General features: G+C 39.5%; 1 long non-coding RNA gene across 1 annotated transcript; it reads left to right on the plus strand.

Annotated features, from left to right (window-relative positions):
- Positions 1 to 1293: 1293 nt before the first annotated feature.
- Positions 1294 to 19329, plus strand: LOC121109921. Its single transcript, XR_005857710.1, has 3 exons — positions 1294 to 1830; positions 11204 to 11280; positions 16327 to 19329. It is a non-coding gene; the product is annotated as an uncharacterized LOC121109921 (long non-coding RNA).
- The last annotated feature ends 4030 nt before the right edge of the window (positions 19330 to 23359 follow it).

Consider the following 23359-nt stretch of genomic DNA (forward strand, 5'->3'; position numbering starts at 1 on the left):
GCCCTGACAAGGCTGGGAGGTCATTGCCCCACTTATACAAAAACTTGAGTGCAATAATCAACCTAAAGCTGTCAGCCCAGCAGGTATCTGTCCACAAATAAAGCACATGTATGGGCCCAAACTCCTTATCTTCCCATAAGAGGTGGAGACTGTTCACTTTTACAATGGCATGTGATACGTCTGTGGTAGATTACAGCATTATGCTTGGCTACATAAGCAACTTGTTTTCAAAGTCCTCCACTGACTGAGGTTAGGTTCAGATCCATGTTTCATATTCCTTTCAGTATGTTTTAACCACAAAGCCATAAACTGCTCTGGGGAGCAGAGGAGGAACATTTTTCATTCTTTTCAGTGAAGCTGTCAATTGTATAGAAGAGAATCCAAGATGAGTGAAACCTCAGAGAAGCATGATTCTTTTGTATGAGACGATGTGACGAGGGTAGCAGTATGAGTCAGTTTTCGTCACAGAAGTTATAAGCGTTTCCTGGATAAGTTGGGAAGTTGCTTCTTCTGATCAAATGGCTTTTTCTATGTTTAATTGTAGTGGTCACACAATCACACTCAGCAGGGCTCTTCAACAAGAAACTACCTATAGTCACTCTCCTTATTCCTTCTTCTGATGCAGGGTACCCTAAGTTTCTTTATACATACGCTGACAAGTTCTGCAGGAGAGCTGTAGCTTGTTTCCAAAATACTTCACAATCTAGTATCTGGAACCTGACCATGAGGTGAAAAATTTGTCCACTAGGTGTTTCAGCTATTAGGTTATTATGTAGCAGGGCAACTGTACTGTAATAGACACAAGATTTTGCTGAGCTTATTAAAAATAACGCCACAGAGACTGACAGCCTGGCTCCCTTAGGGTTTTTAGTCTTGATAAAGGACTGATCTAAGCATATGCCATAGGATCAGCATTTTGATACTGACTATTGACTACTGATTATAAGGCAGAGTGCTAGCTGGTTTGAGGAAAGCTTGAGGAAAGGTTGAGGGAACTAGGCTTGTTTTGTTTGGAGAAGAGAAGGCTCTGGGGAGATCTCATTGCGGCCTTCCAGTACTTGAAGGGAGCTTATAAACAGGAAGGGGAATGGCTGCTTATGAGGGTGGATAGTGATAGGACGAGGGGGAATGGTTTTAAACTGGGAAAGGGGAGGTTTAGGCTGAATATTAGGAAGAAGTTTTCCAGTCAGAGGGTGGTGACACACTGGAACAGGTTGCCCAAGGAGGCTGTGGATGCCCCATTCCTGGAGGCATTCAAGGCCGGGCTGGATGTGGCTCTGGGCAGCCTGGTCTGGTGGTTGGCGACCCTGCACATTGCAGGGGGGTTGAAACTAGGTGATCATTGTGGTCCTTTTCAACCCAGGCCATTCTATGATTCTATGAATCATAGTCTGACATTCATTATTCTTTCTATGATGTCTCTTACAGTGTTCTGGCAGTTTTGCACTGGCAGTTCAGTGCTTAAGCTGTAGGCATTGAAACATGTAGCTTGAAGGCAAGGAAATCTCTTCTTGGGTCTAGAAAAACCTGAGCACATCTGGAAAGTTCTGGAAATGACTGGATCTGCAAAGAGTCAATCTGGAAAAGCCTGAATGCACCAATTAGCTCAGTGACTAAGACCAAGGTAAAGCAAAGACTGACCCAAGACCCTCAAGACCTATGCTAGTATCATCGTCACTGAGCTGTTTTCCTCAGGATACCTTCTGTCCACCCCACAACATAGTAGTTTTCTTCCAGATGGCTTCTTCTACGTTACATTATGCATACAGTAGCACGAGGAGCATGCTGCGTGTTAACTTACCACAAAACTTGCATCAAGTATGTCTTCATGTAAGTATATCTTCATGTAAGTATATCTTACAGTAGAAATAAACAGTGTAGTAGCAAAGACTTCAACATTCATATTAAACGACTGCAACTGATTCAAGCTTTTTCCAGAGCATGTTTTACTTAAATAGTTCTTAAAACTCATTACTGATTCCTCTCCTTCAGTGTGGCCTCAAGGAAAGACATGAAGCAGTATTCCCTTCCTTAGGTTAAGGGTTTGATTTTTTTTCCCCTTGGCTTTGGTTTCTTTGTGTGTTTGTTTTGTTTTGTTTCCAATAAAGGCTATCTGGCTGCTGTGGGTTAGCACATCAGTCTAGTGAACCCTAGCCAAGATCTTGTGCTCACACAGTAGGCCTAACTGAGGATTTCTCTAATATAATCCAGTATGACTCAGTCCAAATGAATCACTCACAATCCCTCTTTCTCTATTTGCGGAATATTCACAGCAGATCATGATTTCCTCAAATATATTGCTGTTCCTCAGGTTATTTTATACCTTTGTCTGATGATTGTCAGTGTTTCTCTTTCGTTGCTGTTTTTTTAACGTCCCACATATTTGTAATTTAAACTGTGCTTTTTATCTGTGGCCACTGTGATCGGTCACCAAACATGATATTGTTTCCCGTCCCTTAGAACATAAGATTTTTAAATGCTTTCACGTGTGTGTTTAAAATTCATTGTCCATCAGTTTTTCTGCCGGTGAAAATCCGAACTGATCATGTAAATAAAGCAGCACACATAAGTAGGGATTCATTTAAAAATCCATACCAATGGCAGTGTATTTTCATGGCATTCCCATCTCAGACTATGACGCTGTCCCCCACTGAGTGCATTGCATCTACGTGGAATTCACAAAGCTGGGGAGCTATGGCTGTGATTCTGACTTCAGGCTGATGATAGCATTTACACATACATTACTGTTAAAATTGAATATTTGAAAGTGCTTCACCAAGGCTATGTTTTAGAAATGCATCTGAAATAACTGAAGAGGTAGAACTGTCAATACTGATTACAAACAGAGGGTTAATTCTTCTGTTGGTGTAAATCAGCATAACCGATAGATTTGTGCTGATTTACGTTGGTAAGGCCCAGAAAATAGAGGAGCTATATGACAAACAAAGGGTGCTATATTTATTTCATAAGTGAGAAATACTTCATAACTCAGGCACACCATTGGCATGAATAAGTTATGAAAAATCTTCACAGCCAAAAGAACATAATCATCCTTCATGTATAACAGATTTGTTTATTCTGTAAAGATTCATTTCAGTTGATTAATTATCAGTATCTGCTGATGGTGGAGGTAACAAGCCATCTCTGATGAGAGAATCATTTTAGGACATGCTCAGAATATTTTATCACCTCGCACAACTTGTATATGCCTAGAATATTTATCATACTGTGTACTAATACTATCCCATTTTTTAAAGCTGAGTACTGAATGTCAATGATATTACAGATATAGGAGCTGCCTATGTTTTTCCTGGTGGTGATTTTTCTTTTCCTCCGTAAGAGGAATTTAAAAGAAATAGATTAAAACACAGTAACAGCATGTCAACTGCTGAACTGCGCTGCTTCATTAAATCATTGTTATTCTGAACCAGTAAAACATTTGCATAAGTGCAAATGCCATCTTCTAACAATACGATCAGAATTGTTTAATCTTACACCAAATCCAAGTCTGTACCAGCCAGTGCATGCTTGGTGGCCAATATTTCTCTTGTAATTTTAACAGTTAAAGTTGTAACACTAAGTTAAAATAAAAATTAGATTGTCTCCATGCTGAAACATTTTTAAAGAGAAGAAAACGATAATAAATCTGTCTATCACTGCAAAACAGAGAGCAAAAGTAGATCAGGTTTCAATGCAATCTATTAATTCGCTATTTACAAAGTTATCCTAATCACCAAAATATCTAGAATTCAAGGCATTGCTGTATTATCCATAAAAGATGGGTTAAATATCTATTATTAAATTGCTTCACCAAAATGTTTATTGTATTTGAATAGCAACACTACTTTTAATGAGACTTTATTCACAGAAGAGACTGATTCATTTTACAGAACATGTGTATATCTGTGATATATATATATAGATATCTGCACACACTGCACATTTCATTCAAGAGCACAGCTGGATTTTAGTTGACCAAGAGCCTGCAGAAAGCATTAGAACCTCTACAAAGTTTTGTACAAAGCACCAAGTTTCTCTCAGCTTTAACAAACTGAAAATATAACATTTCGTCGTCTTGAAGTTGAATATATTCTTTCACTTTCCAGCCAAAATACATTATATATATATATATATATTTTTTTTTTTTTTCCCATGGATATGCAACATTTATTAATTGTCAGTACACATTTCCAGAGTACCCATGAGCCTCACCTCAAGAAAGGTGTTCTAGCTTAAAGTCCATTAAAGCCAGCTATAGTTTTTCCATGAGTTTCAGTGCTTTACATGGAGTCACCTATGTAGGTAATTACAACTGTCCATTATCAGTGTATCCCAGCTTTTGGTATTTGGTTTGATAAAATGGGCTGGATAAAGAAAGTTCAAAAGGTTCTTAATTACTTAAAGCACTGGAAACATTGATAGCAAGTATGTTTACCTGGGGATGATGATAACTTCTAATTATTTTGAGCACTTGTTTTTAATTTGATTACCAAAGAAAAGCAGTTTATTTGATCACGTTTCTTTTGTATATATCTGGTCAGAAGTCAGCTTTTAGCCAGTTTTAACCAGAGAGAAAAACAGCAGTCTCAGAGGTATTAAATTCCTCCAGATTTTGTAAAAAGCAGCAGCCTGATAAAGAATAAAAACGTCTTATTTCTCCCACTGAAGAATAGACTACATAGTAAGTTCATCTCTTAATAGACTCTAAAGAATCCGTATCCAAGAAGAGACTACAAAAGTATAACCACAGGGGAATACGTCAGTTCAGATACCGATCTCTTTAAACTCCAGAGGAATCCACAGGAAATCAGACCATCTCGGTTGCTCTGCTTTCCTGATGGACTGTTTCTTTTTTTTAGCTTTGGTTGTTGTTGTTTTCAATATGGTTGGAATAGGCCTCGGAAAGGTGGGAAGAAACCATCTGGGTCTATGATTTCATGCCTCAGAAGCAGGCATGGTATTTCAGGATGAGTTGTATGGTAAGTGGCAACTCAGTAAAAATGTGTCATGCAGCTTTTATGCTCAGTGCCTCAGAGCTTTCCCAGATGGAAGTTCACACTCTACATACCAAAAGGAGATGTTTGGGACTTTCAGCTGAGATCTTGAGTTGACCTGTAACAGATTTTGTTCGTATCTAGCTCATTACTTCTGCTGGTAACAAGATTTAAACAATAAATAGAGAAAATTCACTTCTATGATTACTGAAAACAATAGGAAAAGTCCCATTTGAGAATATGATTTGTCTAGTGTTAGACTTTATGGATGGATAGCTCTTTTCTTCTTCTCCACTACTTCTACTATAGCAGGGCTAATCAGTAACAAGGAGAGAGAGGGAAACCTGCAAAAGTAAAGAAACAATTTATGTCTACTGTAGTGAAGAAAACAACTTTCTTGTGTACTGCTTTGCTTGTTTATATTAATACAGAGTGACTCAAAGTGTGCATCACCAAGCTGTTCGTGGCCTGCTGAGGGAATCCATTAACAGCCTTCTGTAGGAGTACTGTTGATTTAGTCATAACATGCACTCAGGTGATGTGTACTTGCTTCTTGACGTATTGCCCTGTCAGCTCACTACAAGAATACATAGAGTCACCATGAGCCTCATTACTGGATTCAGCCAGTTAATGCAAAAAGGTAGACTACACTGATGGAGGGAATATGTGCAACTTTTGTTACTAGGATTTGAAAGCAATATTTTCTTAAATTCCCAGCCACAGCTCACATGCTAGGATGATAACCAGCATCAAAGAGCTACAGATTGGTTGCTCTTCCATAAGTGAGTGTTTTTTTCTCCTGGCCTGCATTAGAAATAGTGTGGCCAGCAGGATCAGGGAGGTAATCATCCCCCTGTACTCAGCTCCGGTAAGGCTGCACCTTGAGTATTGTGTTCAGTTTTGGGTCCTTTACTACAAGAAAGACATTGAGGCCCTGGAATGTGTCCAGAGAAGGGCATCAAAACTGGTGAGAGGTCTTGAGCACAAGTCTCATGAGGAGTGGCCGAGGGAGCTGGAATTGTTTAGTCTGGAGAAGAGGAGGCTCAGAGGAGACCTCATGGCACTCTACAACTTCCTGAAGGGAGGTTGTGATGAGGAGGGGTTTGGCCTCTTCTCCCAGGCAACAAACAGGACCCAAGGAAATGGCCACAAGTTGTACCAGTGGACATTTAGGTTAGACGTAAGGAAAAACTTTTTCTCTCAGAGAGTGGTCAGGTGCTGGAATGGCCTGCCCAGGGAGGTGGTGGAGTCGCCGTCCCTGGCAGTGTTCAAGAGGTGTCTGGATGAGGAGCTGCGAGATATGGTTCAGTGGCTTGTGGTAGCAATGGTGATGGGAGGACGGTTGGACTAGATGATCTCGTAGGTCCTTTCCAACCTTTTGATTCTATGATTCTATTCCTTGGTCATGAACCAACTCACCTCCATTTGCAACTTTGAGACTGCACTTGATGAGGTTCCCATAGAAGCTGAACCTGAAGAACATCTGATGTCTACTTAGCAGTATGGCTTGTGGCAGGAATTATATATTTTCAAAACCCCTGACAGAGTTAAACTGCATAAGGCATTAGAGGTGAATTTTAAAAGTTTAACTAATCAGATCTTTTGAGAGTTTTATTAGTCCAAGTCAGAGAATTCTCTGAAGCAGAAAGAATATATTCCATAAGTGATTATGTAGAAACAAGCTAGGCCTCAGCATTTAGCATACCACTCTGTATTTCAGGGAGAAATTTTAGGTACTTAGATCAAGTATCACAACAGACGAGCTTTCAGTTTCCCTTCAGACAGATCATCTGTAGTCCACTTACCTCTGAGCCATTGACTTCAAAATGCTCATGTAAATCATTAACTTGAACCATTTATTCTGACTACAGCTACATGGTCTAAAGTTGATGTTTGGAGTCTGTTAATCATTACTTGTCATCTGCTTGCTGTGTATCAGAAGGTGATGCCAGACTCTCTTGCCAGTTTTGCTAAGCTCAGCACCTCTGGCTCTCCTTACATAAGCAACTTACATCCAGCTTCTCTTAAACAGCCTGAAATGCCTCATCAGGTCTATTTGCTAACCCTTCTATTGCTACCTGAAGAGACATCCTAAATTCTTTGAGTCAGATCTGTGAAACGATGCTGAAGCAATTGGGAATGTGATCCCAAAGCTGTATGGGGAGCACCATAGAAGTCTCTCTGTCACCAGTTCTGCAGGTGTTGCAGGCAATATCGTCCCTCATGTCCTCGCCTGACCCATTCCCATGAGAGCTGAGCAGCTTAGTTCATAGCTCAGCCAAGGTTTTAAGGCCAGAAATTGGCATTCCTTTGCCCCAGAGGACTTGATCCACGAGGGACTAAGGACACTGACCAGATTCTCAGACCAGTTTGCGGCGGGGTGCGTAACAGCCGATGAAGTGGTCAGAAATACCTGCAGAAGGAAATGTTGCTGCTGCCCAGCTGCTTGGTGGCTCCCAACTGTTGTTATTTCTGTCACATTTTGTTGTACAGAAAATGATCTGAGATCCTTGGACACATTAAAATGTTACAGTTCTTGAAGCGTACTTGTGCTTGTATCTTTAGATGTTTGGGTTTTTTTGCCCCAGTAATACACAAGTCCATACTGGCCTTTCACCTACTATCTCCTGATAATTTGTTGTTTCAGTCTCTTATCATCCAGTCTTCCTTCTTTTCATGCCTTGATCTTTCCTCAGCTGCTCTCTGTCCTCTGCTACTCATAAAACTCCTTCTCTTATTGGTTGCCTTTTTCTCTTTGGTCTGTATTTCATTCCCTCTACCAGTCAACATTCTTCCTTGCTCTGTCATATTCCTAATCCTAGTATTTGCAGCTTCATCCCCCTTCAGTTGTTCTGGTTTACCCAGTAACTGAAGTCTTTCGAGAAGTCCCTTCCCATTTTTTCAATGGCTCCTATTCCTTGGTCTCTTTTTTCTTGGCTCAAGCTTTGCTACTGTTTCCCAACACAGACATTTTTCTCTTGTGCTCAGAGGGAGCCATTTTGTCCTCTTTTGTACTCTGGAAGCAAAAGATTTTAGTTTGGGATTAAGCGCTGCCTTAGCCAACAGTAGCAAAGAGTTTCCAGTCCATGGAAATACAGAGCCTACAGCCCTCAGCTGCTGGCTTCATTTAGTGCTAATATTTGAAGAATTTAGGTACCAACCCTGAGCAAACCATTACTAAGAATTTACAAATTTCAAATTTTCCAAAGTTTTCATCTTGTCCATGTTATTTTAGTGGCATGAGGGAAAAAAAAAAAAAAAAAAAGCACATCCCTAATACAAGCATTAAGTTGTCTATTAGTTTTCATCCATCTGATCCAACATATGGCGGGTGAAACAGCTAACATTCTGAAAACTTTTATAGCATTCAAAAAAAAAAAACAAAACAAAACAAAACAAAGCAAAAAAAAAAAGCCCACAAAACACCCACATTCTTTTTGTCTTTTTCTCCCAGATGACTGGATGTTTGCTAAAATGTCACCATAAGCCAGCCAGCTAGCATGGAAGATACCTGCCAAGAATGATGGGTTAATATGTCAGCAATTGAAAATAAGGTCTTACAATTGAAAATATCAGAAGAAAACTGTGTTCTGTATTTTATCTAGGATTTAATAATGAATAAATTATTTGTATAATCCCTTTTTTCCTTCATTACATTTAACTGCATTTTTTCTGGAGGCGTGAAATCTAAGTTGGTACAACTAGAAAAAATGCAACAGCAGAGAAATAAGAGATTGCTGTGTCTACGTGCAAATGAGAGACTCCACTTGCTTAAAAGAAACAGGTAAGTTACAGAACAGATAGGTTACAGAAAAACAGCTGAGAAGCAACAATATCTGTGTGAGGATTTAACTGCTTTATGAGCTATGTTTTCTTAGAAGGAAAAATGACTGCACAGAATGGGCTGTATAGACACTTGGCATTGCTTGTAGCAATCATTGATAAGACAGAATAAAGCCTCACATAGGTGTATTGGTCCTTAGAGAATGACAGAAAATTAGAACAGATACAAGCGTTTTCTTTGGCAAGACAGAGCTTCTGAAGCAACGTGGTTTCTAACACAGTTGAAGAAGTCATTGTATAACAGCAAGAAAGCATTCCAACTAGAAATGGGATTTGTGCAGAAAATCAAGAATTTCTTTGTTGTCTCTCGCTTCAGCAGGCATCCTGCTTTATTGTTGTAACTGTTCTTTAATTTAGAATGAATTGTGGATGTAGGGTGCAAACAGTATTACAGATAGTACAGATTTTTGAAAGAAAAAGAAGTATAAATTCTATACTGATAAAATAAAAATATGTATTCGAATATAATTTCTGATGCTGGAGTTGTAATTCCAGACTGAAGAACAAAACCTAATAGAGCACAGGTCTTATTTCAACCTTTGTGGTTTAGCCACTTACACACAATTTTTTCTGTATCTCTGTAAAGATGCACTGCTTCTTTATGGTTTGCTCTGGAAAACCCTCTGTGCTGTTCTTCATGATGAGCAGTACCCTAAAGCACAAATAGTTTTGTGGTGGGAATGGTGCTGCTCCAGAATTTGGAAGTTAGGGTTAATGAGGATCTCAGATCCTACCTTTAGGTTTGCACAGTCCCATGGATGAGTAAGTCAAGGAAAGATTGCATAGCAATGTGCTCCACAGATCTTTAGTGGGAAATGAAGTTTAGATCTGCTGCAGCATATTTATTCTTACAGTTCTCAGGTCAAATATACATGGTTGCCTTCTTCTGATGCCTGGGGGAAATTCTCAGTTCAGGCTGCAGCAGATCTGCTGGATTAGCTGGAAGGTGATGGAAAAGATGGTGAATAGATGCATGGAAAGAAATGGGTAAAGGCCACTCTTGTTAAAGAATGCACTTAACCAAGAGTAAACCAAAAGCTGAACAGAAAGATGTAAATGGCTAATTACAAATTAATTAATTACAAATTGTATAATATTCATGACTCCTCAGGAAGTAAACCAATGCAGTGCTCTAATTTTAACCTGAAGTCTTTGCCATTAACCGTAAATTCTAGTACTCATTAATGCAAAGCAAATAAACACAAAAGGCACTCATTCATTACGGAGAAGTATATGTAGTTCTGAGAAACGCAGTCTATCTATCTTCAAAGTATCCGATTTGAAAAGGACCTCTTTTTAAGATGAAGAATTCTGAAAACTCATCTTTTCCTCCTGAAAGCTTTTCTGCCACCTTTTCTGTAACGCTGTGACATTTTTAAGCCGCAGATCTCCAGTGTTGTTTTCCAAGGGAAGCTATTTCCGTGGCCTGGGTGAGCAAACTGTGCAAAACAGGCCGCAGAGCAGGAAAAGGAGAACGAGTGTCCAAGGGAAAACAACCACAGCTACAAACAACAATTGCAGTGAACGGACCGGGAGGAGTCTGAGGTTTTGTGACTTTCTCAAACTAGCCTTTAGAAAGCAAAAGTAGATTCAGGTCACAAACATGTTTACTTGGTGGGACAGCTTTGTGATGCGTATTTTCCTTAAGGTCTCAAGCAGGCAATTTCTGCCAAAGGGTACAAAACAGCTTAAGCAATGACTTATAATTCAGAATACTACTAATGATACCCAGGCTAAGATTTTGTTAAGGAAAACTAATCAGACTCTCCAGGAGCAGATCTAGTGGCCTTGATTTTATTGTGAGTGAGGATTATTTGCTGGAGTGGAAACGACTCAAGAGAAATAAGCCATTGATCCAAACCCTATATACAGTCTACAGCATTGATTATTCACCCACACTATATATTCTGGCATCAATAGCAGTCATCCCCTGGCTATGTGAATGCAGTCCCAGTGGTATCGTCCCTCTCCTTCTTCACTCATGGGCCTCCATAATCATAACAGATTCAGGGAGCAACTCACAGACATGCCTATTCAGCTGGGTAACTGTGGGCTCCTGCTCTGAATTTGCTTTGTGTGCATGGGTCTGTATCACATATAGGATCGCATCTGCTTGGCTACAAGCTGTCTATTTTAAACTGCAGAAAGTGGAGATAGCAAAGAGTATTTAAGCTATTTTCATCCTTTAGACAGAACATTCAATTTAGTATGAGTCTCACTGGTTTGGTCAGTCCAGCTGGAATTGATCCAGGTGTCACAGGTTTCATCACTTTCCTTGAAACCAGAAATTCTGATAGGAGAATATTTGTAATATTACACCTGAATTTTCTTCCACTTACGTCTGAATTTCTTTTGCTGGTTTCTAGTTATGGCAAGCGGAAACTTGGCATCTGTGGAGAGCTAGAATGACAAGGAGGAAGAGGACACGTACATGGAAGGAATGGTGAGGAAATCCCTTCAAAATCTGTGGGTCTACAGAAAACAAAAATAAAAATTGATGAGGGAGGATGTATTTTAAACAGTGGCCTGGCTACCTACTCTCTCTCCATATAGGCTGGTGAATGGCGCTTTCCGAGATTAAGGGAAAAGCAGAAAATTGTTGCAAAGGGATACTTGCTCCTTTTACCCCTTTCCATCTCACCTAGATTCTTTAGATTGTGTCAGTATCCTACTCTAAACATCAAAGTCCACTGGGGAGAAAACAAAGCAAGACCAAACAACAAGGTAGTTTATTAAGACTGAAAGCAGATAATATAGCAGGTCATATATAATGCAATTGGAATGACAGCAGTAAAAAACTGAGACATTTCTGATACAGTTTCATTTATGGGTATCTGACTGCAGATAACAGATTTTATTTCCATCACATTAATCTCAGAGCACTGATCAAGTGAAGCCAAACAGAAGAGGAGGTCAACAGTTATTAGAAGGTGGAGAAGAGTCTGAGGGGGAACTGAGAAAATAGAAGGTGTTCCCTTCACTAAGCAGCTGGTAGTTATGTTGTAAGAAAAGGATTGCTCTAGGGGATGAATCAGGTTTGGAACTTTCTGCCCTCAAAAATGCAAGAGCAGAGGAACTTAAGGGCAATAAATCTAAAGCTACAAAAAGAGATGGCCTTTTCCACAGCACACGATTACATTTAAAACACGCCACTACAAAACGCTACTGCATTAATGCAGTCAGCAGAAGTCGCAAGGAATTGGGTTTTTCTGTCAGGAATACTAAGACTCCCATCCTGTTACACTTACTAGAATAAAACTGTTGAGCTCACAGTTTTAATCTGAATTTTATAAAATGCTGCTGGAGACAACAGAAGCTAAATTCTCCACAGTGATCTTTTTTTCTTTGCACTATGTGTGTGTATGTGTGTGTGTGTGTGTGTGTGTGTATGTGTGTGTGTATTCGTGTGTTGTGTTTTTTATTGTTGTTAATGCTTTGGTTTTGGTTTGCTTTTTTTTTCCCTAGGTTGTGTGCTGTGGGTAAGTTTCATTAGGATTCAAAATAATGACTACTTTTGAGTAATGAGAACGATGTGTTACCTTAGGTGGAAATACTCTACTGTTGTGCATGCATTCTGAAATGACATCTTTCTCTATTATTTTGTTATATATCCTTCTTTTGGATGCTTGGTTTATCACTTGTTATCTCTTTAAATTTGGATTCCATTTCAAACTTCGGCGCTACTCTGAAAGTGCTTTTAATTTTGCAACATTTTTGGTTCAATTTCTTCCTAAAGCCCCCGGGTTCCGGACTGGGCCTTCAGCCATTCTCAGTTATTGGTCTTATTGTTCATTAATTCTACATTAACAGCAGTAGCTCCAGTGGAGATTGGGCCTTCAGGGTTAGGTGTGATATAATTAATCAGCAAGATTTAAAAAACACATCGTTTTTGTTGACATATAAGGCAAAATGCCAAGCTTGCACTGATGTTAGGGATCTGCTCGTCATTGTCTTTGTCTTTGAAAATCACTCTGAGTTTGTTCCTTTGTCCATAGATTTTGTTCTTTCCAGTTTGAGTTTGAGCTGTGCTGTGGGGGATAGAGATGTTGTAATGCTGGCATTACAAAACTGGAAAGTTTTATATGGCTTCTGACATCTGAGCTGGCTTGGTGAGAATGTGCAGGCGTCTCTACCCAGAAGTATCTGAAGCTATGTAAGAATAACATTTGTATCTTACACTTGTTGCATAAAAATAACTTCTGCATTGATATATAGGTGATACCATTCTGTTCAATTGTCAATAGATAATTACTATCAGCCATGTTCAGTAATGAGGAACTGGCATGATAATGCATGTTTGAGGCACACACTGGCCCTTCTGTCATCATTTCACTTCACAAGACGTTTATAGCCATGTACCACTGTAGCCCCCATTTTGTGGCCTCAAGAAGCCTTTGCTATTGCTTTTTTTTCTGTTTACAAGTTGCCTAGCTTTTGAAAGTGTTCAGCATTGTGAAATGTTGGACTGATATTACAGCAGAAGCCAGCTAGGCTTTCACACACAAGATTTTGAAGGCAATGACAAAATGGTCTCCAGCATGGCCACAAGAACCCATATATGTAGTTCACTGTGGTTTCTGAAGGTCATGCAGGGTTGCATCACTAAAAGACAGAGCTCTTTATATACTTCTGTTGTGGTTTAACCCAACAAGCAGCTGAACACCACACAGCCTTTCGCTCACTCCCCCACTCCCAGTGGGATGGAGAATCAGAAAAAAAGTAGAACTCGTAGGTTGAGATAAAAACCATTTACTAAGACAGAAAAGGAAGAGAGAAATAACTAATTATTATATGTATATATATATGTGTGTGTATGTATCTACAAAACAAGTGATACGTAATGAAACTGCCCATCACCCACCAACCGATCCCCAACCAGTCCTCAAGCAGCATCAGTGCCCCCTGCCCCTGCCCAACTCCCCTGCATTTTATAGTTTTTCCACACAATGCCATATAGTATGGAATATCCCTTTGTCCAGTTTAGGTCAGCTTGTCCTGGTTCTGTCCCCTCCCAGCTCCTTGTGCCCCCCAGCCCCCTTGCTGCCAGGACATTAAGAGAAGCTGAGAAACTGAAATGTCCTTGGCTCTGTGCAGCACTGCTCTACAGCGACTAAAAGCTCAATGTGTTATCAACACTGTTGTTCTCCTAAAGCAAAAACAAAGCATCATACCAGATACTACGAAGGAAATGAACTCTGTCCCATCTGAAACCAGAATAACTTGAGAAGAAAGAATGATGATTTCCACAAAAATACCCAGAAGAAACTTTCAATGTAAACTAATAGAAAGTATATAATATAGCTGCAGTTTTAATGGGCTTGCTATTTTGAATATGAAGGTAAAAATGATGCCGTTCTTCCATTTTCCCTTCTTCTAGACTTGCGTTGGTTACAGAGTGGTGAGTAGTAGGCCAGACCCCTTCCTATGTAAAGTGATGAACGTTTAAAGACCTACCACATGAAGTCTCAGTCTTGCAATCAAACAAGTAGGGAGAGATTTCCGTGTGTACAAAGGCCCAATGCAGCCAACAGAAACATCAGAGATCACTTTTGAAGGTATAAGCTCAGAAACCAAGAGAGATTTACTACTGCATTTTGCTTCCATCAAAATGCAGGCATATTTTACATTTCTTTCATTCATCTCTTTAATTTTTAATATTGTTGATTATCTACAGTGTGCAAAAGAGTTTAAAATATGACCTGAGAGAAGTGATATAAAAATGTATTTTAATTCCTAATGTAGAGGATTATAATTATGTGATTCTATGATTCTTTTTTCCTTCCCTGATGTTTTCCAGAACGTGCTATAAAAACAAAACCTTACCGCTGTCTCCTGGCATGTGGTAACATGGTACTGGCTTGCTTTATTTTTCTTTTCCGGCCAATTCAAAGTCACTATTTTGAAAAATCAAAGCCTTTTTTTATTTATCTTCCTCTGGATCACTTTGTCCAGAACAAGGGTCCAGTGTCAACAAAGAAGAGACGTAGTAACTTAGCATGTCCCTTTGTTCCCTCCGTGAAGAACAACAGCACTGTACGTCTATGCTCCCACTGGTTGAATGACTGTCAGATATCAGCATACTGACATTTGCAGAGCAACTCTCTCAAGTGCAGTCCATATTTATACAGACTAATTTATGTGCAACTGCGGACTCTTATAGTAAAGGGAGCAGAACTCCTGAATAAACCAACATTTCCTCTCTAACGGAAACAGAAGTTAGCAGAGGCCTTTAAAATCAGTACTAACTTATAGCAAGCAACATAAAACTGAATTTAGCTGCTTGTTTCTATCAATGCCTTCCTGTTGGCAAGGTGTGGGAAGTCATATCATTTCACAATTAGGTCATTTTGGGAACTTTAAGAATACATATACATTACGATAAATAACTTCAAAAAATAAAGGAAAAAATACTGTGATTGGTCAGCAAAAAATGATATGGTATATATACATCGTACCTTGCGATGTATCCTTCTATTGCAAATAGTTTACAATGGTATGCAGCCTAGCTGAGACCCCTTAGAAGACAAGACCTTCATCTTGAGTGCCTACGTGGTGTAATCCTAAGGACTGTTCACATTACTGAGATACCCTAAGCACAATGATCTGGGTGTGAGTGCAACACAGTACACATGCCCATTCCCAGAAATAGGCTCCTGTCCCATAGAACTTCCAGTGTCAGAAGGTCTTAATTTGCTGTCATCAATAGGGCTTGAAATTGAAACACTTGATTAAGTGATTAGCAGTTATACATTAAGAGGTTTTGTAGTAATCATAACACACAAATAAGCCTCTAGGCTTTAAGTTTATGTTGTTTTTATTATACTGTAACTGATTTGCTATTATGTTTCCAAGTGACAGATTGTTTTCTTCCCTCAGGGACACAGCCATTGCTAATATTGCCATTATGCTAATATTCTCAGAGGCAATTATTGATATTGATATCACAACCTTTTTGGAAATATATATATATATATATATATGTGTGCTGTTTAGGAATCTGTGCTATTCATGTTCCTAGAATGAGTTAATTTTTCTACCATTAACATGCCAATTACTTGAGTTTCCATTGATTACCCAGTTCCTGTGGATACTGCCTGTCATCGCTCCTGAACACTGATTACTATGCAAGAGGCTGTCATACTGCAGAATATTTTTGCAAAACCAAACTGGTTCGCTTCAGACACACAAGACCCAGGAATTCAAATGGCCAACCCCAGTCTCCAACAACTAAACAAACCACACAGCTGAGCTCAGATATGGAAAACCCTGTAAACCAAACAACTGACTCAGGACACACAGCAAGCCAAAAAGTCTCCCAGATGGAGCCAAGACAGCCAGCCGAGAGTGGCTAACAGGAGGCAGGAGCTACATAAGCTAGCGAAAAGGAGGCAAAAATGTTTAAGACAAAGGGCTTAGAGATGACTTAGTCTGAATTACTTGCAGTACAAAATACTGTGCATTATCAAGTTGCTGCTTTTTTTGCCCTCAGTGTTCTTGGAGTAGAAATTCTGTAGGAAGCATGCAAAGTTGGTGTGAGGACAGCAAGAAGCCTCAGGTGAAGGTAAGAAGCCTCAGAGGGCAAAGGCACCCCAGGCATACACCAGTGCGTCCAGGTAAAGCCATGTTCCCCTTGATTCTATCAGCTTTTTACTGTTTCCCGGTTTCCCAAGCTGCCTGGCCTGAAGTTCAGCTCCAGAATCATCTCATGGCATTCTCATGTTGGTCAGCCAGGGCTAGAAAGCCTGGGGAGCAAATGAAAACCATGTCTGGCACATGAGTGGCTGCAGAAGAGGCTGAAAAGAGGAGGATTAAGCAGCAGATTAAGCATTCCCTGTTACCTTGAAAAGCCTCTGAAAGAAATGGTTTCAGGGATTAAAAATTAATGTGATTGCTTTAACAAATGTTGTTTTTGAGAAGAACAGGAATGAGTTCCAAGCAGAACTATCTAAGGGACTGTGAAACAGCCCCAAAGAAAAATGGTCCCCAAAGATCCTTTGTTGAGGGTTATTTTAAACTACTTTGAACAGAGCGTATATAGGTGGGGATGAAATAATCCATACAATACTGAAAGTCATTTATTTCCCAGTAAGACCTAGAAAACAAAACCAACTCACATCTAAGTGCGTTAGCTTGGAAAGAAACATTCAAAATTAAAGATCTTTTTTTTGTGTGTGTGTGCCAGTAACTCTTTACAGCAGTAGAATGTTTGCAGTGCCTGTATTCCTATCCGTGGAGAAGGTTCTGCACACCAGCCGACGAGGTGAGACACTTAGAAACATAGAATGCTTTCCTAAAGCCTGCAATGTGCATCATTTCTTGTGACCAGCAAATAACTCAGATGCCAAAAGGCTCACTCCTTTTTGGTACTGGTACCTGTTTGTTCTACTTTTTTTTTTAATATAAATTTGATTTAATAGCTTAAGAAAAAAGGAAACTTCAGAAAAGAACCAGAATATTAAGGTGGCTGCTTCGTGACAATTCCAGATCTTATCACAGTGTAGCTTTAATTCCTAACTCTTCCTAAGGCTGTTCTACACTTGAAATTATTTTTATTAGTATAAAATCAATTCTAACTAGAAATAATTCGATCAGAGCTGATCTGATACAGCTTTCTGTGAGTGCCTAGGATCTTCATGTTTTTAAGGTAATTATCTAACATCTTGGTTAGCAGAGAAGCACCTTAAAGTCCCTTTCACTGACGTGTTACTGAGGCCCAGAGAAACTACAAGTGACGCTGCCGAAAGTATGGAAGTTGCACCTTAAGAGCAGGTTATGCATCCAAAGAACGGATCTCAGAATTTTCCAGGCTGTCAGCTCCTACTGAATGACTGGGAGTTAGGCCTGGGAATATCTGAATGTCATAACCTTGTTAACTGAAACTCACTTACAAACTCAGAATGAGAAGTAAACAGGTGCCCAGTTCCTGTAGCCAAACCATCAGGCCTTTCATTAGGCGTTTATTTTCCATACGTGCTGCTTAGGAAGTTTGGGTGTCTTCATGTCTTTTGCCCATGCAGAACAGTGCCTTTTGCCTCTGAAGCATTTTAAGAAAAGATAAAAATTTGTTTGTTCTTTAGGCGCTTCTGAGGTTAAGCTGTAGTTGAGCAGGAATTGGCAGGATTGCAGTCTCGGTCATAGCTACTTAAAGACCTCCCTAAGGTCCATTTTAATCACATAAGCCCTTTTATAGATCTGGGCTTAATGTCCAAATCCCTCCTGGAAATTTTATCCTAAGAGAATGTCCTGAGGTCACACAGAAAACTTAGCAGAGAAGGAACTGAAGTTAGGTAATGTCTTCAGGTAGTGCTCTGCCTCTCTGACTGTCCTCCATAAAAATTACTTTGTGTTGTAAGAATGCGGCTTTTGGTGCTCTAAAATTGTTAGGAATCTGCCTATTTTAAGAGTAGAGTCAGGATGGCTTTCAAAAAGGGGTGCATGTATACAATCAAAGGCTTAAAAAAAGAAAATCTGTCGAGAAGGCAGAAAGATGGCAGGAAAATGCTGTCCAGATCATTTAGGGCACACTTCCCTCCCTTGGGAATCACTGTTAGAAAGGCAGGTGGCACCAGAATCAGTGGGTTTGGTGTCGGTGTTGGAGTCCCTGTGACATTCACAGAGCCCACTTGTGACTGTGAATAAAAGGAAGGTGAGAGCACTATCTGGGGCTGAACAGTGATATTAAGAAGGACAAGGACTTCCATGGTGCACATAGCAAAGGGAGTATAGAGCAACATTGTTCTCCTTGCCCTGAAGACGAAGGATGGCTGAACACAGGGAATGAGCAAAGTCACTTGCCATAATTACAGAATATATTAGATGTGTTTTATGTCTTCTTTCAACTAAATTAGTGTTGCATTTTCAATACTGTGTGCAAGAATATATGAACGATACAGTCCTTCACTGAGAACAATGTAGAGATGGCACTTTGTTGCTTCACAAGTAAGAAAGTTAGAAAGAAAACCCTGAAACTGAGCTGACGTAAATTGTTTGTGCCTTAGTGAGGTCAATGAATGGTGACAGTTACAGTACTTGAAGATTTTCATTCTCTTTCTAAGCAGCATTTATGAAAACAAACATCTTAGCACCATAAATCTGACAGTAGAACCCGCTGGCCATCCCACTTGAAACCAAGAAATTAGAATCTATTCATTACAGTGCTGTGCCTGCATTAAGTTGTTTAGTCTTCTGCTTGAATGTCAAATTGTTTCTAACACTTGTAATTCGATGTTGTATGTTCAGTTAATGTAGAAAATTCTATTACTGTGTTTAGGTTTTTCCAAATCTTCATTAGGTTCAGATAAAAGCTGATGCCAAGTAATAGCATTATATAAGCAAGGAAAAAAAGAAAAAGTGGTAATAATTTGGTTTAAACAAAAAGGAGACAGAATTGATTTTTATGTTCTTCATTGAATAAAACCACTTTTAAATCTATCCTGTGGGTTTTATACCTTTAATCTTCCTTCCTCACATCCTTTTCTTTCCAGTCCTGTATATGAAGCCATAAACACTCCTTTATTAGAGAGAGGGAAAAAAGTAAAAAAGGTGCAGTTAAAGAAGCCTTTGCCTGCTGTTTACTCTCAGATCTCTGAAAAGTAGCTTTTAAAACAAAGCAGAAAAGACGGCTGTCTGACATGTAGGGAAGATTTATCATTCTTCAAATGCATTTTAATGAATGTGAAGGGTTTTAAACTCTCTGCGCCTGTACAGCTCGCTATTCCCTTTGAAAGCAGTTTAACTTCTGTAGGCATGCAGAGTCTGCTGAGACTGTGAGACTAAAACAATTACCAACATACCCCATCTTGTGATACTACAGCAGGAAAAAAAAAAAAAAGACAAATTTTATAAGGAAATCTGTTCCAGTATCTAGATTTTGTTTTTATTAGTTGCTTATTGCATGAGATCACAGGTCAGTAGATGCAGAGACCAAAGTAAAGGCTCTCCGTTCCACGGTTCGCCTGCTATACTATTTGAAACTTCAAAAAGTTTCATGCTGGACACATCAAAGATTTTCTGTTTTAATACAGCGAAGGTACATAATGGAGCTTTTGTGTTTTCTCCCACAAGCTAATAAGCATCCTGAACTCTTAACATAAACAAAATCCCGATATTAATTTGGTTGGGCAAATTGAGCAAACCCAATGTTGTGACATGAAACAACCTCTTGTTCTCATCAGATGGAAATGAATATCCTGGCATTTTAGGTCCAGGAGCCTGAAAAAGTCAGAGCAGTTTTTGCATGCGGAAATGTATTGGGAGGAAGTAGTGTCATTAAAGAAAATCAGTGAACTGATCCATTGGTACACATTTCACCTTGCCTTTAGATATGCAGCAGTTCATGGACTATGCAGGCCCTCAACTGTGCATGCAAACATATCCCAGACTGTGCATGCAAAATCATCCAGACCACTTAGGAATGGTGAAGAGTATCTTATTGCACTGCCTCAGATTCAGCAGTGGAACCTTATTATCTGGTTGACATGACATGTCATCATATGTCATCATGACATAAGGTGTACATGGCTTGATTGAGCAAATGTGAGGAGAATCCCCCGAGAGATGGAGGAATTGCCGCAACTCAGCATCTGCCACTCCTCCACTCCTCCTCTCAGTGACTACAGCAAGGGTAGCTGAAAGCTCAGAGACTGATGAAAGACGGGGTTCATGCAGACGTTTGCACTGAAAATGGTACGGTGTGAGATCATTAGCTCTCGTGACATGAGAGAGCAGAACTGCCTCTGCTGAAGTGTTGGCTAGTTCTTTAGTTTGAGGGCAGACAGTTAACAAATGCTTCATGCAGAAGTTCACGGATATTCTGAGCTTGATTCTCCTGTACTACTCCGGCAATGCTAGACAGCCTTAGAAATTATTGATTTGACATATGGTGTGTTAGAGCAAAAAGAACTGTCTCAGTACTGAACTTTGCAACAGACAGTCCTGACCTTAGGACCAAGTCAGATATCTAACTGGGACCACAATGACACAAATATACAGTAGACATCACGTAAATGATATGTTGGGTCCTTCTTGGATGAAAGTAACTATATGAGCGATCAGAGAGATGAAATCTACCATTTGACCTCAGTCGAAATAATCCTTTTACATTTTGGAGCAAGGACTGTACAAGCCACTGTCAAGATAATAAGAATAACTGATAAGTCCACCAAAGTAAGGAAGTTAAAAAAAAAACAACACAGCAGTTCAGGGAAATAATTAGTCCCCATTGACTGATGATCCGTTATTACATCTTTGGGTCTTTCTCTTCTTCCTGCAAGATGATGCAAGGGAGACACTGCAAAACCAAAGCCCCTTTCCCTCTCATTCTGGTTGCTGCTTTCTTCGTCCCTCATGAGTTTACAGGAGTGCTTGTGAAGCAGTGAACTGGGTAGTAGAACTGATGGGTCAGGCCCAGCCATCTCTTCTGAGCAGTCCACTTCAACCTGAGAAATTCCCAGCTCTTACTGCAAAAACAAGAGTTGGAAGGAGAATTTGCATCTCTGGGCAGATAAGGCAGAATTTCTCCTTTTACCCTAAAGTGCTACTGAAACACTGATAAAATTACTTTGATGACAAAAGTTCAGCAAGATTAAAACAAAACAAAGCAAAAAATTCAAGCAAACAAGGGTTGGACACTTACGTGAACAATAGATCTATGTAAATTTTAATAGCTTGAAAATATATTTTAAATGAGTAGTGAGAACTTCAGAATCCCTCACCCTTTATGGGCCATTGCACAAGCCATCCTTAACAAGAAAAAAGGAGAGGTGAGGTGCCGTAGGGACAAGCTATCTGATAAAAGCTTATTGTAAGGATTTGTGCATTTTCCTTTGAGTCAGCTGGTACTGGTCACTAATGCAGATCAATCCAGGTGATCCCATATGGTCATTCCATAATTTCTACCTCCAAAAACTAGCTGCCATGGTTTTTATGGCAGCAGAAGTTACACCGTGTGCTTTGATGAGCTGCAATTTTCCCATACGTGTATTCAAATCTTCACACATTCAGAGTGCTTAAAACTGAGAATGTCTGAAGGTAAGCATCCGGCAGAAATTTAAGGGTGAGTCCAGCAAGAAAGGCTGTGCCCATGCTTTCAAGAGAAAGGCAGTGTAACTCCTTTTTCTCCCTGTGAATGGAAATGTTGTGCCCCATCAGATGCATGGACATCTCATCTCCCACTTACAGCCCAAAGCTCAGCTGTACTTCTCGTCTTCATTGGTTCTGAATGTTAACAAAGCGTGTTTCCTTCACAACATGCATGTAGGTTGCTCCAAAAGAAATGCCTCTTATTAATTTCCATGGAAACTAAGCAGTTACAAAGAGGAAAATAATGCCTCTAACATCGTGGGCCAACATTATAAAGTAGGAGGCATTATTTTTGGAGCATCTCTTGTGAAAATATATTCTTGTGACCCCGGGAGGAACTCTGACACACACAGATGTTAGGGGAAAGCTTGATTGATACTGGTGGCAGATTTGGCAGAAATTTGGTCTCCTGGCCTTGCTGCCGCAAATATTCACTGCTTCCTGATGGCCTCCATATGGAGATTTCTTTCTGAATTGTTTTAAGAAGAGAAAAAATGCCAACTATCAAAAGAAAGGAGAAATAGGAAGGAAACTAAAAAGAAAAAGCAGTGTAGTGATAAAAGACAAAGTGCAAGCTTGAGCAGTGAAATTGTTAATTAGGAAACTGCTACAAAGAAAGGTCTCTGTTATGTGAGTTCAAGAAAGATTTCTTTCTGAAGGATGAAATTAAGTTGTGTTAGACCATCACTTTGATTTTACCGATCTAACTAAAGGAGAGGTATTATTATTTTCATAGTAGGGGCTGATCTACTGAATTACACATTGCTGGTCTGTCACTCAAAATGACAACACAGACGGGATTTTCTTTGATCTCCAGCAGTTGACGTTTCAGACAGGAGTCCATAGGGAAGACAAAGTTAATTTTTCAGACCCTAAACCTCAGAAAATCCATGGCAATGGGAAGAGGTTATTGTAGAGCATATTTGTAAGCCACTGCCAAGCGTTGTTGATTTGCTTCCTAATAGGTATTATGATAAGAATCTGGTAAGGCTTAGAAGCCAATTACCAGTTGAAGTACTACCATTACATCACAGTTTAACTTAATTTACAAACAGTTTAAAAATAAAGCAGTTAATTCTTCAGGTAGGTTGGGATGGGCAGCTCTTTAGCTCATTCACACCAAGGGCTACGCTTTAAGTTCAGTGTAGTTATTCTGATTTACATGTGAGAATACAACCCTCTAGTAGATCACCATACACATGCAGATGAAAGCTGGAAATATGGGGGCGTATTCAAAATTAGAAATAAACATTTCTACACAAATATTTGGATGATAAAGAGTAAATGAGATTGTTTGAAAATGATGCAGCAGATTTACCGAGGCAGTCCATCTAAAACAGTTGGCCAATTTAGCCTTGGACCCTGATTTAAAACATCAGGAGTTACCATGTAGTTTTCCGTTCCACTGGTATTTGCAAGCAAATATTTACATGAGAGACTCT

The sequence above is a fragment of the Gallus gallus genome, chromosome 2, assembly GCF_016699485.2.
Source record: "Gallus gallus isolate bGalGal1 chromosome 2, bGalGal1.mat.broiler.GRCg7b, whole genome shotgun sequence".
Classification (NCBI taxonomy): Eukaryota; Metazoa; Chordata; class Aves; order Galliformes; family Phasianidae; genus Gallus; species Gallus gallus.